We start from the raw sequence: 21,234 nt of genomic DNA, 5'->3' as shown, positions 1-21,234 counted from the left end.
ATTTTGACAAACTGAATGTTGTTGTCACGTGGGTATGTTTGAAAGCCACGCCTAGCCGCAGCTTGCTCCTCGTCGGCAGCAAGTCTGCCGGACGGGTGAGCCTGGTTCTGTGTGGCGATGTGACGTAGGTCTGCATGCAGAACCTCACGTGATACACGTGCTTCCTCTTGCAAGGTAGCACGTGTAACACGGAGTTCCTCCTGCAAGGCCTGGCTGGACAACCGCTGCACCTCCCGGCAAGCCTGTAGCTCAGCCGAGATGGTACGCTCAAGCTGTGCAAACCTCTCCTCTGCCTGCTGCATCTGGGACATCATAAGGACACCCAGAGTGGATCTGAGGGAAGCATACTCCTCCCTCAGGGCATCCATGTGCGCCTCTGCGTGAGCAGCAATTGCTTGACGCAGAGACGACATTTCAGCCTGGCGTGCCCTGTCTGAGGCCGCCATGCCCAGCCTGAGCGAGCGGGCCGTGGACTGTGCCGCCTGCTGATGGAGAAGCTCCTGCCTAGCAGGGGGGAGCACAGATCGGGCCACACGCTCCATGCTCTCAGCGATGTTCTCCATTGCTGCCCTCTGCCGTTTTGAATTGGCAGTCATGTCTTGCTCCCACTCAGTATACAGCGGTTGCGCGCGGCGACCGCGTTGCCGGGCTTTACCCCTGCGGGACCCAAGGACCGGGGGTCCTCGCTTTGTTGGCACCGCTCGCGGCTGCACGACTACATACCCCTGTCGACGTGATGTCCCAGGCACATCAGTGACTGGTGTGGAGGGTGACCCTGCGTCCTGATCCACCATGGGCGGAGGAACCAAGACTGTCTGATCCCTCAGTGCAGGTGTCGCAGACAGAGGAGTGTCCACATCAGAATCACTCTCCCCTGACACATGGACTTGATGCTCATCCAACTCAACATGGACGTCAGAGTCGTCATCAAGGCTGGACTCATAGGCAGCCAGAGACAAGATGGACTGTAGCACTTGGGGGTTTTCGTGGCCTAACACCCCACGACCCCCACTAGTGCCGGGTTGATGTAGTGGTAACAACCCTGTGTCTGGCATGACAACACAGTCCTCCGCCTCCATTGCGTCATCACCTGAAAAACAGAGAGAAAAAAGGTCACTACACATGTCAGAAGCACACAACACACACACACCGACAGCAAACGCATCAGGCAGACATGTGACACACAACATATAACCTGGCATGCATGCTGGGTCAACTTAGAATTGCTTCTGTGATCAGACCTGTTGAAAGGTAGCAGTTTCCATGGAAGTGGGTCTATGCAGTGCAGAAAATGTGTATGCCACTCACTACCTACATGTACAAGGACTCCATGGTGTGTGCCAGGAAATGTGAAGGCAGTGCAATGTCAAATTCAGACATCACGTGCATTGTGCATTCAATGTGTACCTTATCTAGAAGCCAAGCACCCCTCCACCCCAGTACCAAAGCAGGGATGCCTAGCATGGTATCAAAAGGCTGACCATACACCTGTGTATTGACAGGCAGTGTTGACTGGCATCAACAGCTGAATGTGATTCAAGTGACAACACTGCAAATGATGCAGGGACAGTAAGCAGGACACATGATGAAAACTCCGGATTCCGCCCATGTGTGAAGAAGACACAACAACAGTTGGACAGAGTCATTGGCCATTGAACAGGCTGAGGCCTGTGAGCCACACAGATTGTCAGACCCTAAACATGTGTGCAACGCAGGACTGAGCCACAGTTGATATGGGAAGGCTGATGAGATGGCAGGCAATGTATGTAACCAAGGACTTGTATTACAGTGATCATCCACTCAAGGACACATAGGGGCATGCGTGCAAGGCACATGGAGCATGAATGGGCACTAATGTCCCTGTGGGACATCTGACCTATGCACAGTACAAGTGAGATACCCTGCATCAAGTACTAAGGCTGTACCACACGGCATATGTTTGGCAGATTCTACGCTGGAAGTTAGCATCTACACAGGACGCATGAACAAGAAAGTACACATTGGCAAGATTGAAGAACACCAGTGCAAAGGTGGAACTGGGGTGCAGAGTGGTGGAGGAGCGGCAAGGGAGCATGCCTACATGGAGTCCCCGCATGCAGGCAGAGGAGACATGCATGACGGAAGCATTGCATTACTTACACATCAGAACCATGTACACGTCACATGTAGCGGCAATCATGCACAACACATCCCACAAGTGAAACACACACGTCCTCAACAAACACGCATCAACACTCGCTGGACTGAGCATCAAAGTCCAGCATCTCTCCCACTCCTTCGACCAATTCAGGTGGTATGAACTCCGCAACGAGTGCCTCATGCGGAGTGAGCTCTTCCTCCTCTGGTGCAGGCCCACCGGCAGTCACCAGAGTCAAGTTGTAATTAGAGGCACGCTTAGCCTTAGTGCTGCGTTTGATGTCATTCCAACGCTTTTTGCACTCTTGCGCCGTGCGCACCTCATGGCCGAATGAACTGACATGTTCCGCAACATGCTTCCAGTGGGTGTCATGTTGGGCAGCCGTAGTCTGACTATTGGCACCCACTAGCATGTCACGGCTGTGGCCCCGCACGTAGTCCACGAGGAAGTCCAGTTCCTGCTTACAGAAAGGCTTCTTCCTCGACGTGCAGGAGGTCGTGGCTGTGTGTGGGGTCCCAGCCTGTGCTGCAGGTGCAACCTTCCTCCTCCTGGACTGTGGAGCAGACCCTGGCTGGCTAATGCCGCCCTGACCAGTATGGCCAGTGGGTTCGGTGGATTGAGCCAAGGGAGTGGCAGGTGGAGGGATGACCAAAGGCCTGATTTGTGTCAGTGGCAGCTGGGTGCCCACTAAATGGACCCTGCGCAGCAACATCAGCTGTGGCAGGGTCATTGACCGCAACGGTCCTGGTTGGCAGACTCATAACCGGGGTGCTGCTGGGTGCATCTGCCCCTGCACTTGCCAACACCCGGCTGTTCGGGGCAGCAGATGACATGACTGCCCCAGGGACACGTGTCTTGGTCTGAGCAGCCCGGCCTGCCCCTATGGTTCCCCCCCTGGCCTGTTGGAGATCTACCAAGGGCTCTTCAAGTGTCAACGCAGCCTGCGCTGGCAGCCTGGGTGGCGGTGTCCACAGCTGCACCTGCAGCTACCACTACCCTTGGGCCTGTGGCAGTCGATGGAACGGACTGCCGGGTCACACGGGCGCCAGTGCCAGATGCAGGAGCTGCATCCCCCGGAACCACAGGGGGTGGTGGCATGACTGCACCGACACATGGCACAACATTGTGCTCAAGTGGCGCACCCCTGCCTCTTCCCCCTCTGTGGCTGCCCTGGACACCTTGGAGTCCCCCTACTCCCTGGCCACCACGGCTGCGTCCCCGACCACGCCCGCCACGAGGAGGACACCCAGCTGAGGCGCCCCTCACCTTTGGTGGCCTCCCAACCATGTACAGATGTAGTAGTACCGGCACAGATGGAGTGGTGCCAATGGGAGGTGTACACCACAATTGACCTGGGCAATTGGGGTGAAGGGGGTGGGAAGCAAGATGTTAACAGCCCCCCTGCACCTGCAAGGCTGTATGTGACCCCGGTGATGTAGTAACGGGTCATGCAACGCTCAGGCACCCCAAAACTGCAGTAAAACCGTGCACGCAACCCTGCAGCCTACGTGCGTGGATTCAACCTCCCGCAGTACGCGGTGGCACCCAGTAACACGAATAACACGTACGCGTGGGACACGCAGGCTACTATGACATCGAAAATGGGTGCGATACACAGGGGCACCCGCAGTGGGAAAAAGAGCGTGTGCGACTCACTGTCTGACTAGTGCGATGCAGAAAAACATGCGTAGCCAATACCCCCGCTAAAAGAAGAGATACGTCCTTGATAGCTGTGAAGTTGTGATGGCGTGCGAAACAACAGGAAGCAGCAACACACGTCGGTCTCCACGAAAGGCACGTACAGCGAACTGCTGGGCCTGCTCACCTTTAACCCGTGCTGAGGGAAACGCATGCGCGCGTCACATCACTTACGCGCATGGTCCCGTTCCTCGTATTACACGCGGACGTGCAGTTTTTCACGTGCGCTGAAATGCCCATGCACGCCTGTGTGCATCACGTCACAGGGGCGCTTGCGCTTGAGGGGCCTTCTGTCCAATGAAATTGCGTACGCGCTAAGGGCCTTTCCTCGAATTACACGCTGACGTGCCAAATTTTCACGTGCCAAATCACTCCGTATCAAGCTGGCCACGCGTAAGCACACAGAAGACCACGCTCCTACCCAGAAGGCCGAACTACTGCCCCCCAGACCCCCGAGCACGCTCCCACCTGCCATCTGCTGCTGCCTGACTGCCTGCTGCCCACATGCCCTGCCATTTGCTGCCTGCACATCAGCCAGGGGTGCTGTTGCTGTGACCACCCCTGCTGGAACCGAAGACTCCCAACTGGGATTCCATCGCTCCACAGCCCAGCCCCAGGATCCAGTTGCCCACCCACTCCTGCCTCTGGGGTTGTCATGTCGGGCACTGCAACATCTGGCACCACTGACAACCCCCGGCCATAGAGGCAGAGGGGCACCAGCTTCAGTGCCAGGGAAGTTGGTGTCCTGGTGGAGCAAGTCCTGCGGCAGTATGATGCCCTCTACGGAAGTTCCCGCGCCGACAAGGAAGGACGGACTCAGATCTGGACGGACATCGTGACTGCCATCAACGCGGAGGGGGTGGCAGTCCACGACTTCCAACATGTCAAGAAGCGCTGGGAGGACTTCAGGTCCACGACCCTGAACAAGGCCCGGTGCCTCTTGAAGGCAGCGGATGCCAAGGGGCGCCGGAGCCACTTGTCGGAAGATCAGATAAGGGTCCTGGAACGCATATCCCCAGCGCTCCACGTCCAGGTCCTTGAGAGGCAGACCCGTCTGGAGTCGAGCGATAAGTGTACATGCATCCTGATTGTGAGCTGTGCGTGTGGTGATGTTTCAGTAGTGTGCAGGTTGCACATGTGTTTGTATGGGGTCGAGTATGGGTGGGGTGTACAGGGCCTTGGGGCTAACACATGCGAGGGCTGTAATGTGTGAGACATGGATGGTGCTGTGTGTGTAGGCTTGCATGCCAAATGCAGTTGTGTGGATGAATGTGTATGTAAGTAGACATGTCCGTGATGTCACGCATGTATGTTGTTTTCAGCTGCATGTATCAGCACTGTGTACATGTGCATTTGTGTGTATTTGACAAGGGTGCAACAGTGATGCAACATGGATGCATGTGACAGCGGGATGTGGAAGCCTGATTGGCAGATGTGACATGGATGCCCATCTGAACACTGCAACACTTGGCAGAGGTGTACACATGCATGCAAGTGTGGTGGTGTGTGTACATGTGTGGTGCACTTCCTGTGTTACATGTGATGTCTGGCTCAGCTTTGCCTGCTCATGCTGGTGTATGTGTATGGATGGTGCTGGCAGTTGCGATATGGCTGTGGTATGGCTCATGTGTGCGAGTTGAAATGACATGTGTGTTGGGGATTGTGATGGCATGTCTGAGGTTTGCCAATGCCACTCATGTACAACTGTCATGTGTGTATGTGTCCATTGTACAGTTCCCTGATGCCTGTGTTTTATTTCTCCCTGTCTGCAGCATCAACTGATGAAGAGGACAGAGAAGGTGCTGTGGAGCACAGCGGCGGGGATCCCACCGCCAGCCGGAGACGCAAGGCCCGGCTCCCCTCCCATGTTGTCATCTCGTCGGGGAGTGATGAGTCCGGTGCTGCATCCCAGGCTGCAGCTGCCGGGGGGAGGTCCAAGAGGCGAAGGTTGGAGTTGTACTCCTCGGCAGCAGAAGGGGCAGCTGGGACCCCACAGGGCCCAACGGGGGAAGATGGCACGGAGTCATCCAGGTTGGTGGGGGGTTTGGTGGAGGAGGAGGCCGTGCAAGCAACAGAAACGGGCTCTGGAGGTGGGGATCCCACTGGTGCTAGTGGTTCAGTGCAGGACCAGGGACAGGAGGCAGCACAAGCCGCCGCAGAGGTGCCTGTGTGCAAGCCTGTCCCTGATCCTGTCCCTGCATCATCTTGCACCAGCAGGGATGCCTACGTCCAGACCCGTTTTCAGGCAGGGGATGAGAAAACGACAACTGGCCTTCCTCTGCCTCCAGACGTGGCTATCCGGGTCCGGGTTGAGCCTGTCCTGACTGGTGTGGCGTTGCGTCAACGGGCCATGCGAGGTGACCTGCAGTCTTTTCATGAGGAGACTGCACGTCATCTCGAATGGCTCGTTGACCACATCAGCCTACTGGGACAGGTCACCCAGGCCGGATTCCTCCGTTTGATGGGGCTTGCTACGACCCCCTCCTCAACTGAACCCCCTACTCGCCAGTCGTCCTCCGTGCCATCTTCCCACCCATCAGTCACCTGGGTGCCCTGTGGACCTGCCTCTGACGGTGCGGCCAGGCTGGTGGAGGAGGCATCCCTGCCACAGTCGGGAGTCGGACGTCCAGCAGGGGTGGCCACATCAACGACTGCACCCCAGCCGGCGGAGGATGTGCAGGCAGCAGGAGGCAGTGCACGGGCAGAGGCACAGCAGCAGCAGCAACGTGGTGGGAGCCATGAAGGCTCGGGGCCTTCAACATCGGAGGGGCAGGAATCGGCCAAAGGGCAGCAGGACCCAGGACAGAGAGTATCTTCCTTGTGGCAGCGGTTGGGCCACGCCATAGATGCGGAGCGGCAGCGGGCGGAAGAGGCACGGCTCACAATGGTCAGGGCAGAGAACTGCATGCGGAGGGCCCATAGGCGGGCCGAGTGCCTCGAGGCAATCCGCAGGGGGTTGGAGGTGGACACATCGACGGCCCTGCGGACCCTCGGGGCCATGGAGGAGGTCCGCCTCCAGGACATTGAGCAGAAGTTCATCGATGCACTGGCCCGGTACATCCAAAAGTGAGCCGTCAGACTAGCCCTCTGCCCTTGTACATAGTTATGTAGTTAGTGTTAGGTTTCCTTTGTTTTTTGATTTATTTTGGACCTTTTGGACACATTTTTGTATATAGTTTATTTTATTAGTTAGTGTTGTTAGATAGGTTTCATTTCTTTTGTTGGGATAATGGACCCTGGCTTGTTCGTCTGTACATAGTTCACTGTTGGATTTTATTTTTCTTTCACAATTTACCCATGGAGCAATGGCTTTCAATTATTATTTCCCATTGGATTTTCTTTTGTGGACAGTGACTTTGGACACCATTACTTTGGATTATGATTTTTGGTTTTGCTTTTTTTCACGGACTTGCTTCTTTTCATTTTTGTACATTCCCATTTCTGTTTCTTTATTTTTGAATCTATTTATGTTTCCTTTAATGCATATTTTTTTTATCAAACTTCAATGTGTAGTATCATCTCATTGGTTTCATGCATATCATGATATGGGTTTTGAGATTCACTGTCACCCATTGGGTGTATGTGAGGGACATGTGTTTGTTTCGAAACTTGCAATTGGTGTTCTGTCATGTAATTGCCATTTCTGAGTGGGTGGATGCAATACTCGGGTGGGTGTTTTGCATTTGTAGGCTGACCATAGGGACCAGGGATCTAGATTGTGATGACATGTTGGCTGGGGAACATGAGTTGGGGCCTGCTGGCAGGTGCCCCACAGTGCTGGGGGGTGGGGATGGTGAGGACATGAGTTGAACATGGGTGGGGGCCTGGTGGAGGGTGCCCCTGCAGAGCTGGGGGGTGGGGGTGGTGGGAGACATGGGTGGGGGCCTGGTGGAGGGTGCCCCTGCACTGCTGGGGGGTGGGGGTGGTAGGAGACATGGGTGGGGGCCTGGTGGAGGGTGCCCCTGCACTGCTGGGGTTTGGGGGTGGTGGGAGACATGGGTGGGGGCCTGGTGGAGGGTGCCCCTGCACTGCTGGGGGGTGGGGGTGGTGGGGAACATGAGTTGGACATGGGTGGTGGCCTGCTGGCAGGTGCCCCACAGTGCTGGGGGGTGGGGGTGGTGGGGACATGAGTTGGACATGGGTGGGGGCCTGCTGGCAGGTCCCCCACAGTGCTGGGGGGTGGGGAACATGATTTGGACATGGGTGGGGGCCTGCTGGCAGGTGCCCCACAGTGCTGGGGGGTGGGGGTGGTGGGGAACATGAGTTGGACATGGTTGGGGGGCCTGCTGGCAGATGCCCCACAGTGCTGCGGGGTGGGGGTGGTGGGCACATGATTTGGACATGGGTGGGGGCCTGCTGGCAGGTGCCCCACAGTGCTGGGGGTGGGGATGGTGGGGAACATGAGTTGGACATGGTTGGGGGCCTGCTGGCAGATGCCCCACAGTGCTGGGGGGTGGGGGTGGTGTGGACATGAGTTGGACATGGGTGGGGGCCTGGTGGAGGGTGCCCCTGCACTACTGGGGGGTGGGGGTGGTGGGAGACATGGGTGGGGGCCTGGTGGAGGCTGCCCCTGCACTGCTGGGGGGTGGGGGTGGTGGGAGACATGGGTGGGGGCCTGGTGGAGGCTGCCCCTGCACTGCTAGGGGGTGGGGGTGGTGGGGAACATGAGTTGGACATGGGTGGGTGCCTGCTGGCAGGTGCCCCACAGTGCTGGGGGGTGGGGGTGGTGGGGACATGAGTTGGACATGGGTGGGGCCTGGTGGAGGGTGCACCTGCACTGCTGAGGGGTGGGGGTGGTGGGAGACATAGGTGGAGGACTGGTGGAGGGTGCCCCTGAACTCTTGGGTGGTGGGGGTGGTGGGAGTCATGGGTGGGGGCCTGGTGGAGGGTGCCCCTGCACTGCTGGGGGGTGGGGGTGGTGGGGAACATGAGTTGGACATTGGTGGGGGCCTGCTGGCAGGTGCCCCACAGTGCTGGGGGGTGGGGGTAGTGGGGACATGAGTTGGACATGGGTGGGGGCCTACTGGCAGGTGCCCCACAGTGCTGGGGGGTGGGGAACATGATTTGGACATGGGTGGGGGCCTGCTGGCAGGTGCCCCACAGTTCTGGGGGGTAGGGGTGGTGGGGAACATGAGTTGGACATGGGTGGGGGCCTGCTGGCAGGTGCCCCACAGTGCTGGGGGGTGGGGGTGGTGTGGACATGAGTTGGACATGGGTGGGGGCCTGGTGGAGGGTGCCCCTGCACTGTTGGGGGTGGGGATGGTGGGAGACATTGGTGGGGGCCTGGTGGAGGCTGCCCCTGCACTGCTGGGGGGTGGGGGTGGTGGGAGACATGGGTGGGGGCCTGGTGGAGGCTGCCCCTGCACTGCTGGGGGGTGGGGGTGGTGGGGAACATGAGTTGGACATGGGTGGGGGCCTGCTGGCAGGTGCCCCACAGTGCTGGGGGTTGGGGGTGGTGGGGAACATGAGTTGGACATGGGTGGGGGCCTGCTGGCAGGTGCCCCACAGTGCTGGGGGGTGGGGGTGGTGTTGACATGAGTTGGACATGGGTGGGGGCCTGGTGGAGGCTGCCCCTGCACTGCTGGGGGGTGGGGGTGGTGGGAGACATGGGTGGGGGCCTGGTGGAGGGTGCCGCTGTGCTGCTGGGGGGTGGGGGTGGTGGGAGACATGGGTGGGGGCCTGGTGGAGGGTGCCCTTGCACTGCTGGGGGGTGGGGGTGGTGGGAGACATGGGTGGGGGCCTGGTGGAGGCTGCCCCTGCACTGCTGGGGGGTGGGGGTGGTGGGAGACATGGGTGGGGGCCTGGTGGAGGGTGCCGCTGTGCTGCTGGGGGGTGGGGGTGGTGGGAGACATGGGTGGGGGCCTGGTGGAGGGTGCCCTTGCACTGCTGGGGGGTGGGGGTGGTGGGAGACATGGGTGGGGGCCTGGTGGAGCGTGCCCCTGGTGGCTGGGGGTGCAGGGGGACATGCGTTGGTGGGCAGTAGTGCATGTTGACATGTGGGTTGGCTGGGGGGCATGGCCATGGTGGATGGGGTGCCTGCAGGACATGTGCAGTGTAGGCCCTGTGGTGTGAGCCACCTGCAGGGGCCATGGAGGGTGTAGAGGGAACACCTGGGAGGACCCACATGTGCAATTCACGTGTGGTGCTCCCCGCGCACCCCTGTAATACACGTACCCGATTGGAATCGCGTGTGATACTTTCCGCGCACCCCTGATATGCACGTACCCTGCTGATATCGCGTGTGAAACTTCCCGCGCACCCCGAAATACACGTAGCCAGGAGATTCATGTGTGTAACTTCCTGCGCACCCCTGATATACATGTACCCTGCTGACTTCGCGTGTGAAACTTCCCACGCACCCCAAAATACACGTAGCCAGGAGATTCGCGTGTGTAACTTCCCGCGCACCCCTGATATACATGTACCCTGCTGACTTTGCGTGTGAAACTTCCCACGCACCCCAAGATACACGTAGCCAGGAGATTCGCGTGTGGAACTTCCCGCGCACCCCGAAATACACGTAGCCAGGACATTCGCGTGTGGAACTTCCCGCGCACCCCTGGAATACACGTACCCTGCTGATATCGCATGTGAAACTTCCCACGCACCCCGAAATACACGTAGCCAGGACATTTGCCTGTGGAACTTCCCGCGCACCCCTGATATACACGTACCCTGCTGAATTCACGTGTGAAAATTCCCGCGCACCCCTGATGTACACGTACCCTGATGGAATTGCATGTGGAACTTCAAGCGCACCCCTGGAATACACGTACCCTGCTGATATCGCATGTGAAACTTCCCGCGCACCCCGAAATACACGTAGCCTGGACATTCGCGTGTGGAACTTCCCGCGCACCCCTGGAATACACGTACCCTCCTGATATCGCGTGTGAAACTTCCTGCGCACCCCGAAATACACGTAGCCAGGACATTTGCGTGTGGACCTTCCCGCGCACCCCTGGAATACACGTACCCTGCTGATATCGCGTGTGAAACTTCCCGTGCACCCCGAAATACACGTAGCCAGGACATTCGCGTGTGGAACTTCCCGCGCACCACTGATATACACGTACCCTGCTGAATTCACGTGTGAAAATTCCCACGCACCCCTGATGTACACGTACCCTGATGGAATCGCGTGTGGAACTTCCAGCGCACCCCTGTGATACACGTAACCTGATGGAATCGCGTGTGGAACTTCCCGCGCACCCCTGAAATACACGTACCCTGCTGAAATCGCATGTGGAACTTCCCACGCACCCCTGAAATACACGTACCCTGCTGAAATCGCGTGTGGAACTTCCCGCGCACCCCTGAAATACACGTACCCTGATGGAATTGCGTGTGAAACTTCCCGCGTACCCATGAAATGCATGTACCCAGCTGAAATGACGTAAGGTACTTCCCGCGCACCCCAGTGATACACGTAGCCCGCTTGCCGTGCTGGTACAGGGTTAGCGCAGCCCTTTTGCTCTGGATTGGGGATTTTGATGGCTTTTCCCTGCGCGAGAGGCGTTCCTGGGGGCGTAACTGGCGCAGCTGGTTTTGGTAGCTGGAATCCATGAATACGCTGTGCGCGGAAATGGGTTTTGGCGCACGCAGCTGGCGCAGGGATTCGCACGTGCACACTGTGCGCCAGCCGCATTTGCCACTTGTGCGCTGAACTCTATGAATTACCCCCATAATGTTAACCTTGTCTCCAAACTAGCTGTGTTGGACATAGAGTTTTCTAAGGTATTTAGTTGTGCTATGGCTTGTTGACACATAGGTATTGCCATACCATATGCGTCCAGTTTGTCTGCGGAGTGAAGTTCCACTAGTGGTTGCATTTTTTTTTTCAGCATTGTTGCATTGAATTGTACACAACTTGCTAGAGTTGGCATTAAGGGCATACAGTTGCCATTTATGTGAGTTAATTGTTCCATGACATCAATAGCATGTGTCATGCCCGTAAAGCTCATGCATGCGTCTGGTATGTAGGGTAGACTGCACTTCCTTTGATACTATACCAATCTGCATGTTTTATAAAATGTTGGCGTAGGTGAGGTCTGCAGACTGATGTATGTTTTCAGTTAGTTTTCTGTATTGGAAATGTTGCCAAAGATTTACATTCCCAATGCTGCCAAGACTTTTACGGCACAGTTTGTGTCCTACGGTTTTAAAGATAGGTTCACCTTTCACTGGTGTTAATTGAAGGAGATCTCTGAAAACAAAGACATGTTTTCCTCCAAAGAATTCTTCGTAGTCTGTTTTGAGGACCTCTTGCATTCTGAGGTGAATCAAAGCTAACATTAGGTTGGAAACCATGCTCACCTCATCTATTGGGAGCATTTTCATTTGTTTCAAAACTCTGCGTAGCTCCATAGCAGCTTCTGCTGACAGTTTGTAATACTCTAATTTGATTTGGTGTTCCACTGGAAGCAGTAGCAATCGGTGTAAAGTGACATCACCTATGTTGTAGACAGCTAAACCTGTGGGGGTGGTTACAACCGCTGAAAGGTTGTTGTTTGTCAATTGTTTGAGTACAGGTTTTATAGTTTTGACAGGTACATATTTTGGTTTTCTGCTGCACACCATGTTCAATTTCTTTAGTTACTTCTAGGAAAATACTATGCTGCTCATTATTCAGTTGTGATTTCAGTAGAGCAAAGTTTTCTTCAGATTCCCCATACTGACACATGGGGCCTCATTACAAGAATGGCGGAATGGGTTAACGGGTGCCGCAAATGGTGCGGGCCCGTTAAACCCATTCCGCCTGATGACGAGGTCCCCTCGTGGGACCCGGTAAGGACGCCTGGTAAAACCAGGCATCGTTACCAGGTCCTGTGAGGGGACCAGGGAGCTAACAACAGGCCGGTTGTTAGCTCCCTGCACCCATTCCCAATGGGGAAGGTCGGGGCCCAGGTTCCCTGTAGGGGGAATTACCGGGCCCTCCGAACTTGGAATGGCGTGGTAATTCTCCATTCAGGCCATAAGCCAAGCCGTAATGAGACCCATGGTGTTTTCTACTTCATTCATGTCTAATTCTCCCTCATTTACTATGAATGGCTTTCCAAGTGGTTCTTTGCTTCCTGTAAGAGAAGTTTGACTGCTCTCAGGTGTGTCTATATTTAGTTGTGCTTGAAGTTCTTCTTGTTGGCGTTCGTTGTCCAACATGTTTTGTACTGTTCAAAGTTTATATCTGTTATAGTGCTTTCACTTGCATTGAAAGCATCTTCATACAAGACATGGGTGTCCAATAAATCGTCTTCCTTTCTCCATGTTTTAAAAAGTTGCAGTAGGGACATGTAGTAAAGTTCTCTATGTTGAGATGTTTTTAATGATAGCTTCATGTGATTAATCAGGCTGCATTTTGTAAGTTTAACCAGGCTGCCCTCACAACGTTTGACTATGTATTTACAGTTTTTCTGATTTGGTTTAATATTTTTTTTGTATGAGAAGTTTTGGACTATGTGGTATAGACAAATGGTTCCAAAGCAGTACTCCTGTTTGGTTAGTATGTGTCCAAACATTGTTTTTCAAAATGTCCTGGCTGTTGGGATAATTTTTGGCTACGATTGGTACAATTTGAGAACTCTTTTTCTGGATGCAGCAGGAGCAATGCTTAGCCAAACTATGTTTTCCGATTTCCCATACAAGGCTGTGACGGTTAAATGGTCTGCGGCTTCGTAGCAGACACATTCTCTATGGCAGAGCATTTTTATGCCAAAGCTATATCATTTTTGTGGCAGTGTTTTGTCAGATGATATGTCAACCCAGATGACTTTCAGCTCTGTTTTCCCAGCTTTGGTTAAGTAGGCTGTGACATATTGTGTAACTGCAGTGGCATTATCTGCAATTACTGCACATCTATGTTTGCACCCCATAAGAGGGCACACATTGATGCTTGGGTTCTTTTTGTGCAGTATGTGTCCATAGGCGATTTGCCTTTCACACTGTGTCTAAAAGAAGACACAAAGCTATTTACTTGCCCTTTTGCTGAAACTGGTCTAGGGAAACCAAAGCAGCATTTGGTGTAGTATTTGCCTTTGTTTTTATATTTGCGCCAACAATACTTGCTACACTTGTGTCTTTGAAACCCCACAATTTGTGCATGTAAGTCACTATGTGCACTTTCTGAAGGGATTTTGCAAATTACATATTTGTGAATGAACTGCAAAACAGTGGCATCTCTGTCCTGACCAAATTTAGGATCATCTTTAATCCACAAAAGCATGTGGATGTGTGGTGCTCCTCTGGATTGATATTCTTTTCTCCAAAAGAAGTGTTACACTTCTCTGATGGTAGGAATTGTTTTATTAGAGATGAAGTGCAGCATGGCCAAAAAAGCGATGATGGAAGTACTGTGACACATTTACAGGGTCAAGAGAGCAGAGTTCTCGTGGTGTTTTCATGTCTATCCCTGCTTTGTTTTCATTTGCTATGCTTAGGAAATGGTGCAAGTCTTCCCATGCATACTCTGCACAAATTAAAGTTACAAACCATGTGGGTGGGCCAAGGTTGCGTAGCATGCACCGTACATCTGCGTGACGTCGGACCCACTATTCTTTCGTACCACACATGTTTTCCAAGAGATTTGTAATACTTGGTTGTAAAACTTCATCTTTCTCTTGCACCTTTGTTCAATGTGTGTGCAACTCTGTAAAATAGCGTTGCTAGTTCACTTTCAAAGAGGAGGTGGAATATGTATTCAACATTTTGTCTGAATCTGAGGTATTCAGAATGCATTTGTAAAGAACAGTATTCTGTATGCTTTTATTTGTGTGCATCTTTCATCATACCTTCCACTTTTTCCAGTAGGAAAGAGTAGAGTAAAGACTTGCGCTTCTACTCTTTTTTCCCATATGCTGATTGGAGATCTTTTGGCTTGCCACATTTGATATGTTTCTAGTGCATTGTCTATGGTGTCTTTGGAGTGCAGTGGGTGAATTGTATACTGGTCTAAAATATTGGAGGCTGTAGTAGGATCTAGAAGTTCATATTGGCCAGTTGATGAGGAATCCTGAATTATTTAGGTGGTTTCTCTCATGTTTTCTTCAATGTTTATTTCTTTGTAGTATTCATTGTTCTCTTTAAGCCATTGCAGGGCTTCTCTAAGTTTGTTTAAGTTTACTAGTTGCTGCCAAATTATTTTGTCTTTTGTAGGTACGTTGTTTTTCTCAAACGGCAAAAACCATGTTCTAATGGATCAAATTACACTCTTTACCACATGGATAAACCTAATAGTATATATAACAAAAAAAGAGTGTAAACACCGTACAATATACCACAGAGGTAACAAACGCCAGGAATCATATATTCCCGAATATACTTGTTCATACATTAATTTATTAATTATAACTCTCTTAAAATGATCACACCATTCACTAGGATAATCAAAGAGTGAACTTTTGGCCTTTGCAGTCCCAGAGTGTCTACATTTTCTTTAAGATCTAATGGCAAATAAACTTCTTTGGCACGAATGCCTTTCAGTAATTCAGAAGGAGGCAATTTGGCTGTTTTCGCTTGAATTGGGTGCACTGTTTGGATTACAATGCTCTCATACAAATTAAGATGTTGGAGTTGTTTTGGCAGTGGGAATATTTCCAAGTTATTAGTGATAGCCCGTAAAGGCATTTGGTTATTGTCAAGTTTTCCAGTGCAGTATGTGCAAAGTATTGAGGGGTTAGTAGTTTCGTATTTGTTTTCTGCTATAAGATAGAGAGCAAATTGGAACCATTGCAATTACTCATTGTCTTCTATTTTGTACGTTATAGCTACAGTTTTGGTGCTCTTTGTATAAAAAGTTCTGCGACAAAACACATATACTTGGTTTGATACTTCAGCAGATCTGCTTTTAAACTTTTCTATTTCTTTTTTGTACGTGTGTAATAGAAGGTTGGCATCTGCAAGGTTGTCGCTACTCACTTCTAAAGTTACTGGATTTTCTAAGAGCTCTTCACTTCCAAAATATTTGCTTTGGATGTGGTCTATTTCTTCCAGTAGTTCTTTGGCTGTACCATGTAGGAGAATGTGATTTAAATGCTCCAGTGCTAAAGCAGGACTTTTTGCATAGTACAGTCTCTGAACAAGATTTTGTGCAGTAGAAGGGTGTGTTGCTAACATTTTGATATGGTGGAAGGTGCTTTTGCAAGCAGGACCAGGATATGCAGGCTAATGAATGTCCTTGCAGTCCTGTGTATTTGCACACTGGACAGGAGTCCATGGTTTGTAAAATTAAAATGTTCAATTTGTCTTTGACTTTCACATACTGATTGAGGGAGTGCTGCAAAGATTTGAAGGATTGTTTTAGTACATTACACATTGAGGTGCACAGCCATTTGTGGATGGGATGGATTGGTTCGGTGGAATGGAGAGTGGATTGTAAGTTTGTTGGGGATCTTATTGCAATCAGTGTTTCTTCTGCCATAATGGTACTATGTACCTATTCATACACTCACCCACTGCTAGGTATGGCAGTTGGGTTTGTTTTCTCTTGTTTGTATGCCTCTTCATTGAAATATGGCTCTGTGCTGGTGGTGTGAATTCACTCACTCGCACAGACGTTTGCAAAGGTATTTATGTTGATATTGCGTATTTTGCGAAGTACTTTTTTTAAAATGTACTAATTAATTTTGTTAGTGGTTTCATTCTGTTTAAATTAATATAAATAATTTCCTTTAGAGGAGCATTGCACTGTCTATGAGAGCTTACAGGATCAGTTTTCTGCTGTAAATTATAAGGGTGGAGCGTGATTTCTCCCTTGTTTTTATAAGGTTCTGAAGGATTCTATGGTGGAACATTTTTTGTAAAATTAATTTTTGGGAATATTTATTTGTAAACATTGGTAGATGTAGTGTTAGCACTACTGGTCTTTGCATTCTTCTTAATACATTTTTTTTTTCTGCTACCTGGTTCTGTTTTACTCAGAGACTGGATTAGCTGTTTTGTTTGAACTTTTAGTACAAAGTCTGCTGGAGGTGGATCGCCATTTTGCATGGTTTTAGTTTTATCTGCTCTATTTCTGCGTTGTTTTCTACAGAGTTGATTTTTGGTAGGCATTGTCTTGTGTCTGTTGAAGAAAAAAGGAAAGTGTGGGTTTGGAAGTTGTGCAATGTATTTGTGTGTACTGTGCATGAGTGTCTGAATATGAGGGTAGGTATACATAGAGGAGTGTGATTGTGCAAAGGGCTGTTACTTTTGTTTGGGAAGGTTGTATTGTTATGTGTGTGTGTGTTCATGTTGGAAAGGTTTGCTGCAGTGTGTATGGCAGTGTAATGTGCTTGAAGAAGTAAGGACATTACAATGTTTTTAGAAAACTAGTGGGTATTAACATACTAGTGTTCTGATGACAATAGAAACAGTGGACCTGGCTAGGTGCAATGAGTAAGGGTGAAGCGAGTGCTGTGGGATTGGATACAACTGTCTAGGCTACAATACAACAACACTGTACCATCTGAGTAACAGGCAAAACACTACAGCAGTACTGCACTTAATTTGTTGGATGTGAAGAGTAGGTTTCTTCTGGGTTTTATCTTCCAGCAGAGACATCATTGGCTTTTAGGAGGCAGTTCTTCACTGCAATTGCAAAAGAAGGAAGTTAGTGGTTATGTGTGAATGGTACAGTAATAGCAGTAGGAGACCACATTGTTTTAGATTTTAGGAGGATTTGTTGGAAGGAAATGTTAGTGTTTGTGTGCAATTGTACAGCACTGCATATGACTGGGGACATGGGAGTATTGGCACTGTTGGTATGGGTGCCAGTGCTGCAGTGATAAGTGTGCCTAAAAGGGCTACAGTTTTGAAGTGTGTGAGATATTTTTGCACTACTTGTTTTGGAAATGGATTAGTGGAAGTCATAGTAGAGTGAGCAAAAGGGCAGAAATATGTAAAGATTGGAAAGGAGAATGTTACCATGTGTGGAATTTTGTTAAGTTTCTTACACATTGATGCTCGCTACATGGGTGCAGAAATTCTTTTCTGTTGTTTCATTTATTTATCCAAATTTACAGATAGCACTGTTCTCGTGTGCTTTGCTCGTAATGGTGGATTCTGTGAATTGTGCAATCCATGTACTTGCCATGCTTTCCTAACATACATGCAGTTTCCCTTTTTAGTGTGCATTCTGGGCATTTCACATAGGATCTGGCACTTGAATGTGCTGTGCAAATGTTCCCAATGTGTTTTTAATAAAAGAAATCAGAGGCAGTGGTGCTGAAATTGAAGCATGTGGTTTGCAGCTGTTATACTAGTAGACAGTACAAGAAAACTGTGAAAGCAAACAGCATTGTAAGGAACTGTCAGTTGATGTGAGGAGATGGTACAAATGACAGTATGATTATTGAGTAGGTTATGCAGGGCAAGTGGCAAGCACCCTGTACACATGCATGCAATCTATGTACTTGCTATGCTTTGGTAACATACATGCAGTTTTCATTTTCTGTGTGGATTACAAAAGATATGCATACCTGTAGTTTGAGTTGATGGATGTAGATGTGGATCAATCTGGAAGTAGAAATCTTGGAGAGTTTTACAGCACTTTTGGATGCAGGTGCTTGGGAATCATGGGAGACCTGTGCTCTGAGTGTTGAACAGGACATCTGCAGTGTTGTACTGAGTTCATAGAGTTAAATGTAAAGATCTTGGATGTGATTGGTGGTTGGTTGTGGGACTGCTTACCAGTAGCTAATAAAAGAGTGCTACAAAGTGTGTAGTGGAAAGGGAAGACTGGCTGCCCCGTGTTACGGGATCTGTGAACAGCGCGGTAGTTCACGGATCACACATGCTACATCTGGGGCTTCTCAGCATGCCTGGCATGGAAATAGGACTGTGGGGATTAGCCAATCAGATGTCAGGGGTGTGTTTTATAGGAAGGGAGGGTATTACTTTTTTCATTGCTGTGTTGGTTGCTTACTGAAGATGGCTGGAGTTATTGTATGGAGAGTGGGGGATTCCATTGTATGCGATTTGGAGAGGTATGCAAAGGCAAGAGGGGTTTCTGCAGATCTTGGTTTTCCAGGCCAGGAGGATTTATGGTGCAGTGTGCCTGGCCGCAAGTTGCAGGCACTGCTTGATCTTTGAAGAAAAATGGCTACTTTTGGTAGTTATGATGTTTTGGAGGTACAATGTGGAGGAGAGCATTTGGGCTACTTCAGTGCCCCAAGTTTGATTCCTGTATTGAAGTTGTTGGTGGAAGAACTAATGCTGCTTTTCCCTAGTGCAAAGGTGTTTTTTTCTGAAATACTACGAAGAGCACAATGGAACAACCCCAATGTCTTCAATCCCCAGCAAAATGTTGGAAGGTGCATTGTTTATAGAGCCATGGGTATAGTTTTGCGATGTGCTGAGATGTCTGTTTTCTCAACGACAGCTTTGACTCCATTAATGTGCAATATTTTACCGCAGGTGGCATTTTGTTGTACATTCTTGGAACTGCTTGTTTCTTTCGGAATCTAAGGGGTGCTTTGTAGAGGTTGATGTAAGGAAGTAAGGAGGAAAAGAAGAGACCCCCCCAAAAAAATACAAAATAAAAGGTGTTTGTTTACAAGCATTAACATGATAATATAATTCTAAAATGGACCTTCAATGTTTATTATAATTCTTAAAGTATACAGCAAACTGCAGTCCGAAAAAGGGAAAAACACACACAGTAATAGAAAATATATAGAAACCAAAATAAAGAAGGTTAACAAAATGGACATGTGATAAATCACAATCTGGGGTCAAGCCTAGATGTTGTGGGGTTGACCAAAGTCCAAACTTAAATTCTCAACTGACCAATGAATCACACACTACTTCATTCCCATTCAGCCCGACATGTTTGATTCCTCACACATTATTATAACACACAGATACAGGGAAATTCTTCAGGGGCATGCAGTTTCACCTAAAAACAGTTCACAAATTGTTATAACGTTGTCATTTGAAGGACTACACAAACAAAAAACGTTTTTAAAAAAATGTTTTGCTTTTAAAACAATCCCGGTTAAAAATTGTTGGGTGGGTATTTTCAAGAGCGGCGGCAGTCAGCTCATTCCTGCTGCGGCAGTTCACTTGACTTAAATCCAGCGAGAAGTGAAGAATTCACACCTGCGAATGACAAAAAGTGTAAGAAGACTGATAAATAGACCCTCTAAATACCCAGACTGTTTAAAATTAGCAATCTGTTAAGCTTGAATAGCTAAAAGTTCTAACAGCACAACGGCTAACTGATACATGTTTAACATAATTATTAATTGAGACTTGTTGGTTCAGTTCCAGCAGTTTGACACATGGACTATTCACACTTATTCTATAGGCAGTACACTTATAGTGGTCGCGAGACAAGGAGACAGAGAAAGTAGAGACCTAACTGGCTATAATACATTAAATTAGCACTGGTCATATACAAAGGGATCCGACCACTTGACACAACCGAATACCGGTTTCTCTCCAATCTCACTCACCTAGATTGGTCACTTTAACAGAAAAGTCAGAAAGGATGGAAATCATTCTAGGCTTGTTCCAATTGTCAGCAATCAATGCTGGTAATTCACCACATACACATCATAAAAGAGGACCGGGTACGCTCCCTGTTGTCAATAAAAATGAGAGAAATTGGAAACAGGTACTGTCTAGTTGTGCCACTTAAAGTGTCCCTGCACAAACTTTAATTATCCACTAGAGGATACTAAAATATAGGTACCTGACTCTGTGTGTGGAATGGATCTCTAATATCCACTCTTGATCCGGTGAAGCCATGGCTACAGAAAGTCGACATCACCATGCAGTGCTAAATAAACAGAAATGGTGATAAGTCCTAGAGATTAAAAAAAAGGAGCAAAGTTTGCGAAGCTAGATTGTGGCCAGTAGAGGTTTTGTACCTGTTAGTGCGGGTATATCAAATCGGCATCTGGCAGTAAGAGTGCGGAGCAGCACTGTGGTGTGGCCTTTTATAGAGGTTCTTGTGAGCGATTTGCAGATAGTTGCACGCTCCTCAGATACTTCCAACCCCAAGCTGGGCTCAAACAGTTCCAAAAAGTGTCCAGATCACCAGGGGTATGGTCTGGGACCTCTGCAAGGGTGAAGTGTCACAGTAAAATACCTTGGATTGGGCCAAAAAACACTTTTTTTTCTGTTCAGGGGCCCGGACCCTGTTTGTGAATAAGGGCCGATGCTCCCCTTGGGTGTAGTCATGTGGTGATGTCGCAAATGTTCGAGATTGGGACAGCTGTCTGTAGGAAACCTATTGCACGGGATCTGTTATGCGCATGCGTATAGGTGTCCTACGGACAGGGCTGGGGTTCCCGAACTAATTAATAGTATGCCACAACTTTGCAGACATGCCAGACAGGCACGTTGTCTGTCAGACAAAGGGAATGTGATGCGCTTGCACCGAGTTGTCCGCATGACAGGGGTGGGGGTCCCTGAACTAATTA

The sequence above is a fragment of the Ambystoma mexicanum genome, chromosome 6p (genome assembly GCF_040938575.1).
Source record: "Ambystoma mexicanum isolate Mex_15411 chromosome 6p, UKY_AmexF1_1, whole genome shotgun sequence".
Lineage (NCBI taxonomy): Eukaryota > Metazoa > Chordata > Amphibia > Caudata > Ambystomatidae > Ambystoma > Ambystoma mexicanum.
The sequence above is the reverse complement of the archived record's forward strand: the minus strand, read 5'-3'. Positions refer to the sequence as shown.